Source organism: Sinocyclocheilus rhinocerous, unplaced genomic scaffold (assembly GCF_001515625.1).
Source record: "Sinocyclocheilus rhinocerous isolate Xijiao unplaced genomic scaffold, SAMN03320098_v1.1 scaffold861, whole genome shotgun sequence".
Classification (NCBI taxonomy): Eukaryota; Metazoa; Chordata; class Actinopteri; order Cypriniformes; family Cyprinidae; genus Sinocyclocheilus; species Sinocyclocheilus rhinocerous.
In genome coordinates, this window is record NW_015640043.1 from 1,369,720 (window position 1) to 1,380,113 (window position 10,394).

At 34.9% G+C, this 10,394-nt stretch overlaps 1 protein-coding gene and 1 pseudogene across 1 annotated transcript in view; one reads left to right on the forward strand and one right to left on the reverse strand.

The window, feature by feature from the left end:
* Positions 1 to 1,958, reverse strand: part of LOC107752330 (OTU domain-containing protein 7A-like) — a 75,704-nt gene extending 73,746 nt beyond the window's left edge. The window contains exon 1 of the mRNA XM_016568280.1: positions 1,891 to 1,958. The gene's annotated coding sequence lies outside the window, so the exon portion shown is untranslated. The remainder of the gene's footprint in view (positions 1 to 1,890) is intronic.
* A 2,895-nt stretch (positions 1,959 to 4,853) lies between these two features.
* The window catches only part of LOC107752331 (proprotein convertase subtilisin/kexin type 5-like), a 22,894-nt pseudogene continuing 17,353 nt past the window's right edge, over positions 4,854 to 10,394 (forward strand).

Genomic DNA, 10,394 nt, shown 5'->3' on the forward strand with positions numbered 1-10,394 from the left:
ATGAAATGACCAAAAGAGAGGACTTCTGCCTGAAAGAGTGTGGCTTGTCTGCTGTGAATGTGGGATGCTGTTCTTAAGTTTGTGAGGTAATGTGTTGCATTTCTCGCGTTTCGGAGGGACCTGTTTGGCCTTTCCGTAAATTTCTCCTCAGGATCACTAAAATATCTCTCTGTCTATTTGCTATTTCCTCAAGCTTTGAGTTTAACCTTAAGTCCCTATAGTAAGATTTACGGCTGTCAAATGTAGACCAATATTATAAGTTTGCATGAGCCTATACAGTATCAAAAATTAATATTGCTGAATAATTTAGGTGGTTTTAAAAATATTATAGAAATATTTTAATTAAAAATAAATAATATATTAAAAATAATAATATATTAAAATATAAATAATTTACCAATAAAATATAAATAATAATATAATAAAACATATATATATATATACACAAGATATATATATATATATATATATACAAGACAAGAGCATGACAGCCTGAACTGAAACTTCCTGACTGACTGACTGACATTCTTAAGAAACCACAAGCACAAAGTATAAGCTCTGGTATACAAGTTCAGTCAGGAGTCAAATGTCAAAAATCAAAGATACGGTCGGTATCCGATTTTACAAACATACTCTTTTGGCCTACTACAAACACAACCAAGCCACAATATCCCATAAATCTGGTCTTTAAAGTGGTAGACAACAAAAAAGTTTATTGATATTTATTAGTATTAGAAGTAGTAGTAGTAGTAACCCTGGTCATGTGATCGATCCGCACTGTGTAGATAAAAACAGAAGAGTTTTTCTTGGAAATGGATCTGAATAGAGCAGTGTTTCTCATCTTTATACGATTAAACAATATTTTTAACAATATACACAGCCTATATTCCTACCACAGGAATTTAATTTGTGGATATAGATTAAAAAATACTTAAACTTATTTTTTTTTTCAAGAATATTTATTTGGTAAACAGCCACTTTGTGACCTGCAACTAACTAACTGTACATTATCCTTTATGTACCTTAATTTATTTTAAAACATTATAAGTCATCTTGAAGTTACATCCGCCTGGTTGAGAACCATGAATCTAGAGTATCCAGCTCATAATTTTACTGATATTTCCAAAACTGCCGTGCATTTCTTAACGTCTAAAACTTCACTTGAGCAAAAAATGACTGACTGCACCTTTAAGCTCAATAAAAGAAAAAATACTGAGCCCAACAGCCCGGCTCGGGGCCTAAACGCACCATTGGTGGGTAGCTAGTAGATTGTTTACAGTATACCTTCAGCCAACAGCATCTATAAAGTAGGCTACATAATAAAAGCATGTATAGATTGAATAACCAAAGAGCATTTCTGACACACATAAACCAAGGCATGCTGATTTCTGCTTGGGACTTGTGCATATAGAGGCAATGAACAAGAAAGCATCCACTTTCATCCTTCTCTCACATAAAATATTACATATTTGATCATTATTTTGTAATCCATAAACGTATTTTTCTGTTCAGCCTGTTACGCAACAGTCCCAGCCCATACTGATATATAGCCATGCCCATATAATGTGTCTACAGACAAAGAAAATTCAATCCCCAATCATATCGCAATGCATTTGATGATGATGCGCCGAAAAGACGCCCTTACCTCAAATCCACCAAAATAATCGGCCATTTATTATCCCACCCAAGTTCCTTTGTTCAAACTGGCCTCGATTGGGAAAATAAATAAATAAAAACACTGTATACCCGCAAGATGCGTCTTATAGCGGACCGGGCACGTACAGAAGACAGGTGCACCTGCCCCGGGTGCGCAGCGATTCCTACAGGCAGCCTCTTATTGCACACGGATGCTCCTTATGCCAGCAGCCTATTATTTAAGACGCGTCTTACCGTTCCTCAGTCAGTCCTTAGTGTATTCCTCATCGTCCATATAGCAGTCCGTTCGAGAATGGCTTTAAAATCATCTGCCCAGCCCGCTGTATTCTTTCACATCCTCATGTCATTCACTGATGCAGCAGTGGCAGCGAAGACACGCCCACCTCATTACCCCCTCTTGAATGACGTAAAGGAGCAACAGACTCCGCCCACAGTCCACTCTCACGCCTATTGAACGGCGTTATAAATGAGCTACAGACTCCGCCCACTGTTGGAAAATAGCTGCCTGTTAGGATTGCTATCACAGTATGTGGTGTCACACTTTTTTTATATACATGACTATAAGACGACAAAAGGCTATCAGAACATACTGTTATTTATTAATATTTATTACATAGCATAGCCTAAATAATATCAGTAAACTGTTTCCCCACAGTTGTTTTTGCTTTAGAATAGCCTACTCTAGCACCTTTTTATTTTTTATATTTTTTCATTACCTATTTATATTCAATGAACATAACAATATCCAATTTTACAAAGCTAGTACGCAATTGAAACAATCTTTCAACTGTTCTTTTATTAAAAAATAGAAAAGCAGAATAGAAAAATGAAATAAAAGTATTATTTCTAAATATTGTTTTTTTCAATAACTAATATTGACATTTGACATTTCTTTGAATAATGTATTACTCAGATCTGATTTCCTCAATAAGAATTGTATTTTAATGGATGACTTTTTTTATTAAATGTCAATCAACAGATTAGCATTGATTGGTTAATCATTTACAATTAGTCAGTTGTGTCATCAGGTTCTGATTAAAAATGTTCAACAAGAAGTACCTGTTGGATAGCTGTTTTTTTTTTATTATTATTATTATTATTATATTTTAATATTTTAATATTATATTTATTACCTTTATATTATTATTATTATTATTATTATTATACATTCAAAATATAGTAAGTCATCTAAAAACAAACAAACAAGCAATATGGGCAGTTACCATAATGCCACGACACTGAATTTAACTAAAACCTTTGGTATTTTGCCGAAGAACAGAATTTTTTTTTCTGCTAAAAAAATGGAGAGCATGTTGAGAACTGATATATCAGCAATAGCACACACTCTACCGCCCTCTGCTGCTCATTTGTCTTCATAGGTTTGCACAGAGCTCGTTACAGAACATAGTTTTCCAAAACATAGTTTTCTTTTTCGACATTGTCATTTTTATTTTACTTTCGTTCCATTTCTTTTAAATCCTTTATACTAAAATAGGGTAGAAATATATCAAAATATGGCAAGATATCAATATGAAACAATGAGGATATTGTTTTAGGCCGCTTAGCTCACACACTTTGTTTATTGATTAGGCCAAGACAGATTCACAGGAGTTGAAGTCCTCTGGGGCAGAAAAGAGAGAAACACATGAGACAACAATAGCATTCAGCATATCCATTTCCTAAATCTGGAATGTATGAAGCTAATGTATGAAGTCTAATTTGAAAAAAAAACAAAAACCTCATATCACATCTCATGTAGCTTGTCAAAAGAAATCAGCAGTGTGAGAGGCTATAAAGGGAGATTCTATACTTAAACCAGACTTTGTGCTAAAAGCCAAGCATGAGTTCTGGAACTTGCAAGACTTCCTTCAACAGGAAAGTGACCAAAAATAGCAAGTAAACAACCGTCCTGAAGTGGCTTTGAACCAGAAGGTTAATGTGCATGACATGTCCTTAATCCTGTTTTTGGAATGGCCTAAAAATCCTGCTCACATCTAACATGGAGTCGGAGCAAATTTTCCAAAAAGAATGTGCAAATCTAAAAAAAATTCAAAGAAGAAAAAATTTAAGAAGCTTTTTTATAAGATGTGCAACAGAGAGACTGAGCGATGTATTTGCTTCCTATAATTCTGACAACTATTAGACTATATATATATATAAAATCCTTTATTTAAATAAATTATGCATTTAGTTATTATACTTTTTACTTCTAAAAACATATTTTAATGAAAAATAAAAGTAAAATTTCAATGTCTTTCATGTTTATTTATTTTATTATTTTCCATATTGTTTTTCCATATGGTTAAGTAACTAAGTCAACCAATGAACAGATTTTTATTTTTTACAGTGGGATGCCACATTTAATACTTTGTATTGATTACTGTTAAATATTATATTATTATAGTTTTTATTATAGATTTTATGATGGGCTTCCATCTTTTTGAATGTATTATTATTCATTATTATTATTATTATTATTAATAGGATTTTATATGATAAAATATGAAATAGGCTACTTTGCATTGATTACTGTCAATTATTATCAGTGATTACATATTCACAGATACAGTTATATTTTTGTAATTTAAAGTTTTTTACCATATTGTAACGTAACAAGTCAACCAAATGAACAGGTTTTACAATGGGCTATAACACCTTTAATTTAATTTCTTATTCTTATTTTTATTTTTCTTCTTCCATTTTACCGCTGTTTATGAAGCTGAAAACTGAAAAACTTTTTTACAGCTTAGTTTTTACCACCTTTAATTTAATATACAATTGTTATTAATAGTTTTTGTTAATTGTTATTATTAACAACAATAACAGCGTAATAATATAGTAATTATATTTTACCACTGTATATATAGGTGCACACATTATGAAATAATTTGCATTGATTACTGCTAGTCTTTGATAAATTATAGTAAGGCAAGGCCTATATGCTTGAACAAAATGTTAAGAGATTGAATACGTAGGCCTATATGAGCACAAGATAACTCAGAATTGTTCATAACATTACCCTTGTCCTTTGTGTCAAATGCGGAATGGGGCAGAGGAATGGGTGGACCCCGAAGGCCTGTTGACCAATCCCCTTGAAAGCAACTTGTTGGGCAAGTTTTGTTATTTAGACGCTCGTTGTCATTGGCAGCGCAGGACTGACCCACTACACACAACGAACTGTGTGTGAGTGTGTGTGCATGGCGAATAGATGCGCTGCACAACATCGCCAACGATGAACTCTTTATTTTATTTGATCTTTATTTTATCATTATGCTGTGTCGGTTTTATTCAAGCCAGATCGCCGGTGGTGTCGTGTCCCAGCGGACAGTTCTTATTAAAAAATCATTGCGTTTTCTGTCATCCCACTTGCACGGAGTGTAAGGGTCACGAGCTATTCGAGTGCACCGCTTGTGGTTTAGGTGAGTGATAGTTCACTATTATATCATGTAGTTTAACACTTGAAGTATCTATTGGATCAAACAGGTGCCTCCGTTGGGACAAATCTTATCCCGCTGTCAGTGCGCATGCGCAGTAGACAACTTTATAGAGAACTTTATAGTGATGTTTTCGGAAGGTTACCGCAAGTTATGAAATTCAAACTATAGCCAGATATAACAGTAAAAAAGCTTGTGTGTGGAGTTGTTTGTAAGTCAGTATTGACGCTAGCAATGCTGTGAGTAAACAGGGACACTACAAAAGAGCCATTCAATCAGCTATGCGTTATTACGGCCTGCAATCTCAATATTTAATCAAAAGTCAAAATACATCAAGCGTTTTCGCGTTGTTGTGGTCATTGGGTGGTACGATTCTGTGGCAGCATTGTGCAAGTTCACAAAGGGGTTTTCCGAGAAACAATTGGGAAGACAAACCTCCCAGTCCTCCCTGCACAGCTGCTGCGGTGAAACAATGAATCAAAGTGACAAAGAGTGCTTTACCTCAAAAGAGAGTTTGTTTAGTGACCTCAAACATGAAAGTGTCTTGCGCACTTTTAATTACAGGAAGAGTTTAAATTAAGGTCCACTCCATAAATGAATCTGTTATGATTTTGAACAGTAATCGATGTCACTGAGGAAGTTTAACAGTGACTTTTAACAGACTTTAAACTGCCAAACATGGGAGTGGGAAAAGGTGAGACCACTTTCAGCATTGTGAAAGCTGATAATGTTTCTGTTTGGACATAGTTAAAAAATACCTCAAGTTATGTGATGTTATAGGCAGTTACTGGCATTTCTTTGGCTTCAGTCAGCAAACCTTTTCGGATTTAAACGCTTTCTATGCCCTAAAGTTATTATTATTATTATTATTATTGGTATGGAAGTATACTGTTGCTAACAAAAATATGTTCTGAACGTTTTGCTAACGTTCCCATTAAGGTTTGAAAACGTTAAATGTTCTAAATGTTGTCTTTAAATGGTTTTCTTGGTTATTTCGAATTGTAGAGAAAACATTAAAGGACAGTTCCATTTGATCATTTTGCTAACTTTATGGAAATGTTACTTTTAAGTGTTTTCTGAATGTTCTAAAACAAGTAGTAGCCTAGATAGCACACATACAGTCTGCAAGATGTCTGTTAAAGATCTCTTCATCTGGAAAGCATCTGCTGTGTACAAACATCTGATAAATGTCTGCATTTACATCTGCAAGATGTATTCTTTAGAGTGTTTGCTCATCTGCAATACATCTATAGGACGTTTCCTATCAGATGTCAAATGGCCGTTTAGAAGATGTCTGTAAGATGTTTATGATTTAGAATGTATGTAAAACTGACATCTTAAAGACAGATGTTTGTACACAACAGATGCATTTCAGATGAAGCGATCTTTAACAGACATCTTGCAGACGTAATTGGGTGGTACGATTCTGTGGCAGCATTGTGCAAGTTCACAAAGGGGTTTTCCGAGAAACAATTGGGAAGACAAACCTCCCAGTCCTCCCTGCACAGCTGCTGCGGTGAAACAATGAATCAAAGTGACAAAGAGTGCTTTACCTCAAAAGAGAGTTTGTTTAGTGACCTCAAACATGAAAGTGTCTTGCGCACTTTTAATTACAGGAAGAGTTTAAATTAAGGTCCACTCCATAAATGAATCTGTTATGATTTTGAACAGTAATCGATGTCACTGAGGAAGTTTAACAGTGACTTTTAACAGACTTTAAACTGCCAAACATGGGAGTGGGAAAAGGTGAGACCACTTTCAGCATTGTGAAAGCTGATAATGTTTCTGTTTGGACATAGTTAAAAAATACCTCAAGTTATGTGATGTTATAGGCAGTTACTGGCATTTCTTTGGCTTCAGTCAGCAAACCTTTTCGGATTTAAACGCTTTCTATGCCCTAAAGTTATTATTATTATTATTATTATTGGTATGGAAGTATACTGTTGCTAACAAAAATATGTTCTGAACGTTTTGCTAACGTTCCCATTAAGGTTTGAAAACGTTAAATGTTCTAAATGTTGTCTTTAAATGGTTTTCTTGGTTATTTCGAATTGTAGAGAAAACATTAAAGGACAGTTCCATTTGATCATTTTGCTAACTTTATGGAAATGTTACTTTTAAGTGTTTTCTGAATGTTCTAAAACAAGTAGTAGCCTAGATAGCACACATACAGTCTGCAAGATGTCTGTTAAAGATCTCTTCATCTGGAAAGCATCTGCTGTGTACAAACATCTGATAAATGTCTGCATTTACATCTGCAAGATGTATTCTTTAGAGTGTTTGCTCATCTGCAATACATCTATAGGACGTTTCCTATCAGATGTCAAATGGCCGTTTAGAAGATGTCTGTAAGATGTTTATGATTTAGAATGTATGTAAAACTGACATCTTAAAGACAGATGTTTGTACACAACAGATGCATTTCAGATGAAGCGATCTTTAACAGACATCTTGCAGACGTATGTGTGCTATCTGGGAACGTTTAAACATTAGACAAACTTCTAAATAAACTATTTTAGAAAAAGCGCTAAATGAATGATGTTTAAATGTTTTGAGAACATTAAAGACCTGACAACTTTGCACAAACGTTCTATTAAGGTTACTTGAAGAACAATTGTTTATTACTAAATAACCTTTTCAAACTTTGAAAGAACATTAGCCAAACATGTTATAAGCATCACAGTCTGATAACTTCTCCCCTTAGCAGTTGACGGTAGCCATTGACTTCCATAGTATGAAAAAATACTATGGAAGTCAATGGCTACCGCCAACTGTTTGTTTACCAACATTCTTTAAAATATCATCTTTTGTGTTCAACAGAAGAAAGAAACAGTTTTGGAACAACTTGAGTGTGAGTAAATGATGACAAAATGTTCATTTTTGGGTGAACTGTCCCTTTAAAGCTGCGACCGTTAAGTGCAGGAAGTTTTCCTTCTTTGTTCCATCAGATAAATCAGTGCATCATCTGGGCATTTGAAGAGCACTTCATATTATTGGAATTTGTTTAGTGTGAACACACTACTTACACTATTTCTACTACAAAATGGTATAGAAAAGTGAATAAATACGTGAATTGGGATTTTTTTTTTTTGTGGAATTCTGGGTAGTTAAAGGGACAGTTCAACAAGAAATTAAAATCTTTTCCATACAATGATGGTTCAAATTGTCCTCATCTGTCATGCTTCAAAGTAATACAGTATTACACCAAAGAATTAATAAAACACTATAAAAATATCATGAAAATGTTCCATATAGACTAGACTATTACAAGTGTTTGGAACAGATCGTAATTTTAAGTCATTATTCACCAAACTAACAATCCACAGTCGCATATAAATAACAGCGTACAGGTTTGGAATGACATCAGGGTAATGACAGAATTAACATTTTTGGCTGAACTATTACTTCAATAGAATAGAATGAATAAGCAAACTCTGGTCTTCAGCAAACCAAGCCGCTCTTTTGAATTCTGTTTAGTAGGTGTGCATGGTTGCCATCCCTCCTTTTCAACCATCTCAAAGAAGCGAGCTGTAAATCTTAATCTCTCTCTCTCTGCAGCCCGAGGTGCTTGAATGGGGAGGCCTTGGATCCACCAGTGTGTGACAACTACAACACCGCCAATAGTGCCTGTTCACTCCCCATAGCCCTTGTTTATGTGTCCCAGTCTTGGCAAAACCTGTCAGCCAGATCCCTGCTACTGTTTCTATTTAAAGAAGAGTTCATGATAGACACAAGCAGATGTTGATATCCAAGTTTCAGATTTAGTGATTGTTTGCGGAAAGAGTAAGCATTTAATGTGGCTTCTAATCTTTCAGTGCATTCAACAAAACTCGCCAAGAACATGTCCTGGTTTTATTTCATGTCAAAATCATTTTCTTCGGTCAGTGCATGTTTGGCATTTTTAAGGAAAAAGTAGTTTGGAGTTAGTAAGATTTATTTATTTATTGAAAGATGTCAGCCTGTTCACCGAGGCTGCATTTATTTGATCCAAAAATACACTAAAACAGCAATATTGTGAAAAAGTATTACAATTTAAAGTAAAAGTTTTCTAATTAAATATATATTACAATGTAGTTTATTCCTGTGATGCATAGATGAATTTTCAGCATTTTTTTCAGGATTATTTGATGAAAAGAAAGTTCAAAAGAACAGAATTTATTCAAAACATTTATTCGAATTTATTTTTAATGCCTCCTTGCTGAATGAAAGTATTAATTTCGGTCATTTGGATCATGAGTCCTCATGCTAAATGCATTTTGTGTGTGATTTCAGATGAGGAGGGGAAGGAGCGTTTCCTGTATCAGGGCCACTGCAGACTGCACTGCCCACGAGAGTTTTATTCGGACCAAGAGCAGTACACCTGTGTTCCATGTATGCCTAACTGTGAGATCTGTGCTGATGCCAAAGTTTGTGCCAAGTGCAGAGAAGGCTACAATCTTCTGAGCGGCATCTGTCTGACAGTCCGTTGTGGACTTGGTAAGTCTATCTTTCTATAAAATGGATCGACAGACCGGTTTATATTACAGAATAAAGCGCTGCAGTGATGACATTTTTGTAGGCCAACCTGCAGCTGTCATCACCCTGATTCCCTTGACAAAAATGAAACAGGATTTTTCCATTGCCTGTGAAACAAACTCTTCGACCCGCAAAAGTTTATGATTCTTATACATTTCATTCATAATCTTCACAAATGAACACAGCTTTTCTGAATTTTGAAGCCTAAATACAATCTCCAGAACTAAAAAAGGATATACATGAACTACATCAAGGTCGCATAACTTCAACATCTCCACCTTTAAGCTTCCAACAATGCTTTCAGTCTCTTTTAATAAATAAATAAATCCCTCAAAGTTTCCCAAATAATTCCCTGAGAGTTTCTTGGTTTTGGCCTATAAAAATACATCATCCCTGCAGCACTCCGTGCATGTAACTATGCGACAGAGCGGTCCGTGTTTTCAAGATGCAATTTTATGACGTGGTAGTATGTCTCAAAACGTACCTACTCGTTCTTCTACTCACTCAAAACTATTTACTCTTTCTTCACAAAAAGAGTACATACTTTTAGGGAATAGTATAATAGGCAAATTGAGATGCAGCACAAGTGCAAGATATATATAGTTCAGTCATGAAACTCTAGATGGCGCAGGCAACGGGTTGTTAACGTAACTGCTGATATTCAGAGAGTTAAACGATTTGGCACAAGCTGATTGGTTCATGTGCATATGCAGCCAATGAGCTTACTGCCTTGCATGTATATGGCTGGCTAGCATTCACTTGAGATTCCTGCAGCGTGCTTTCAGAGTT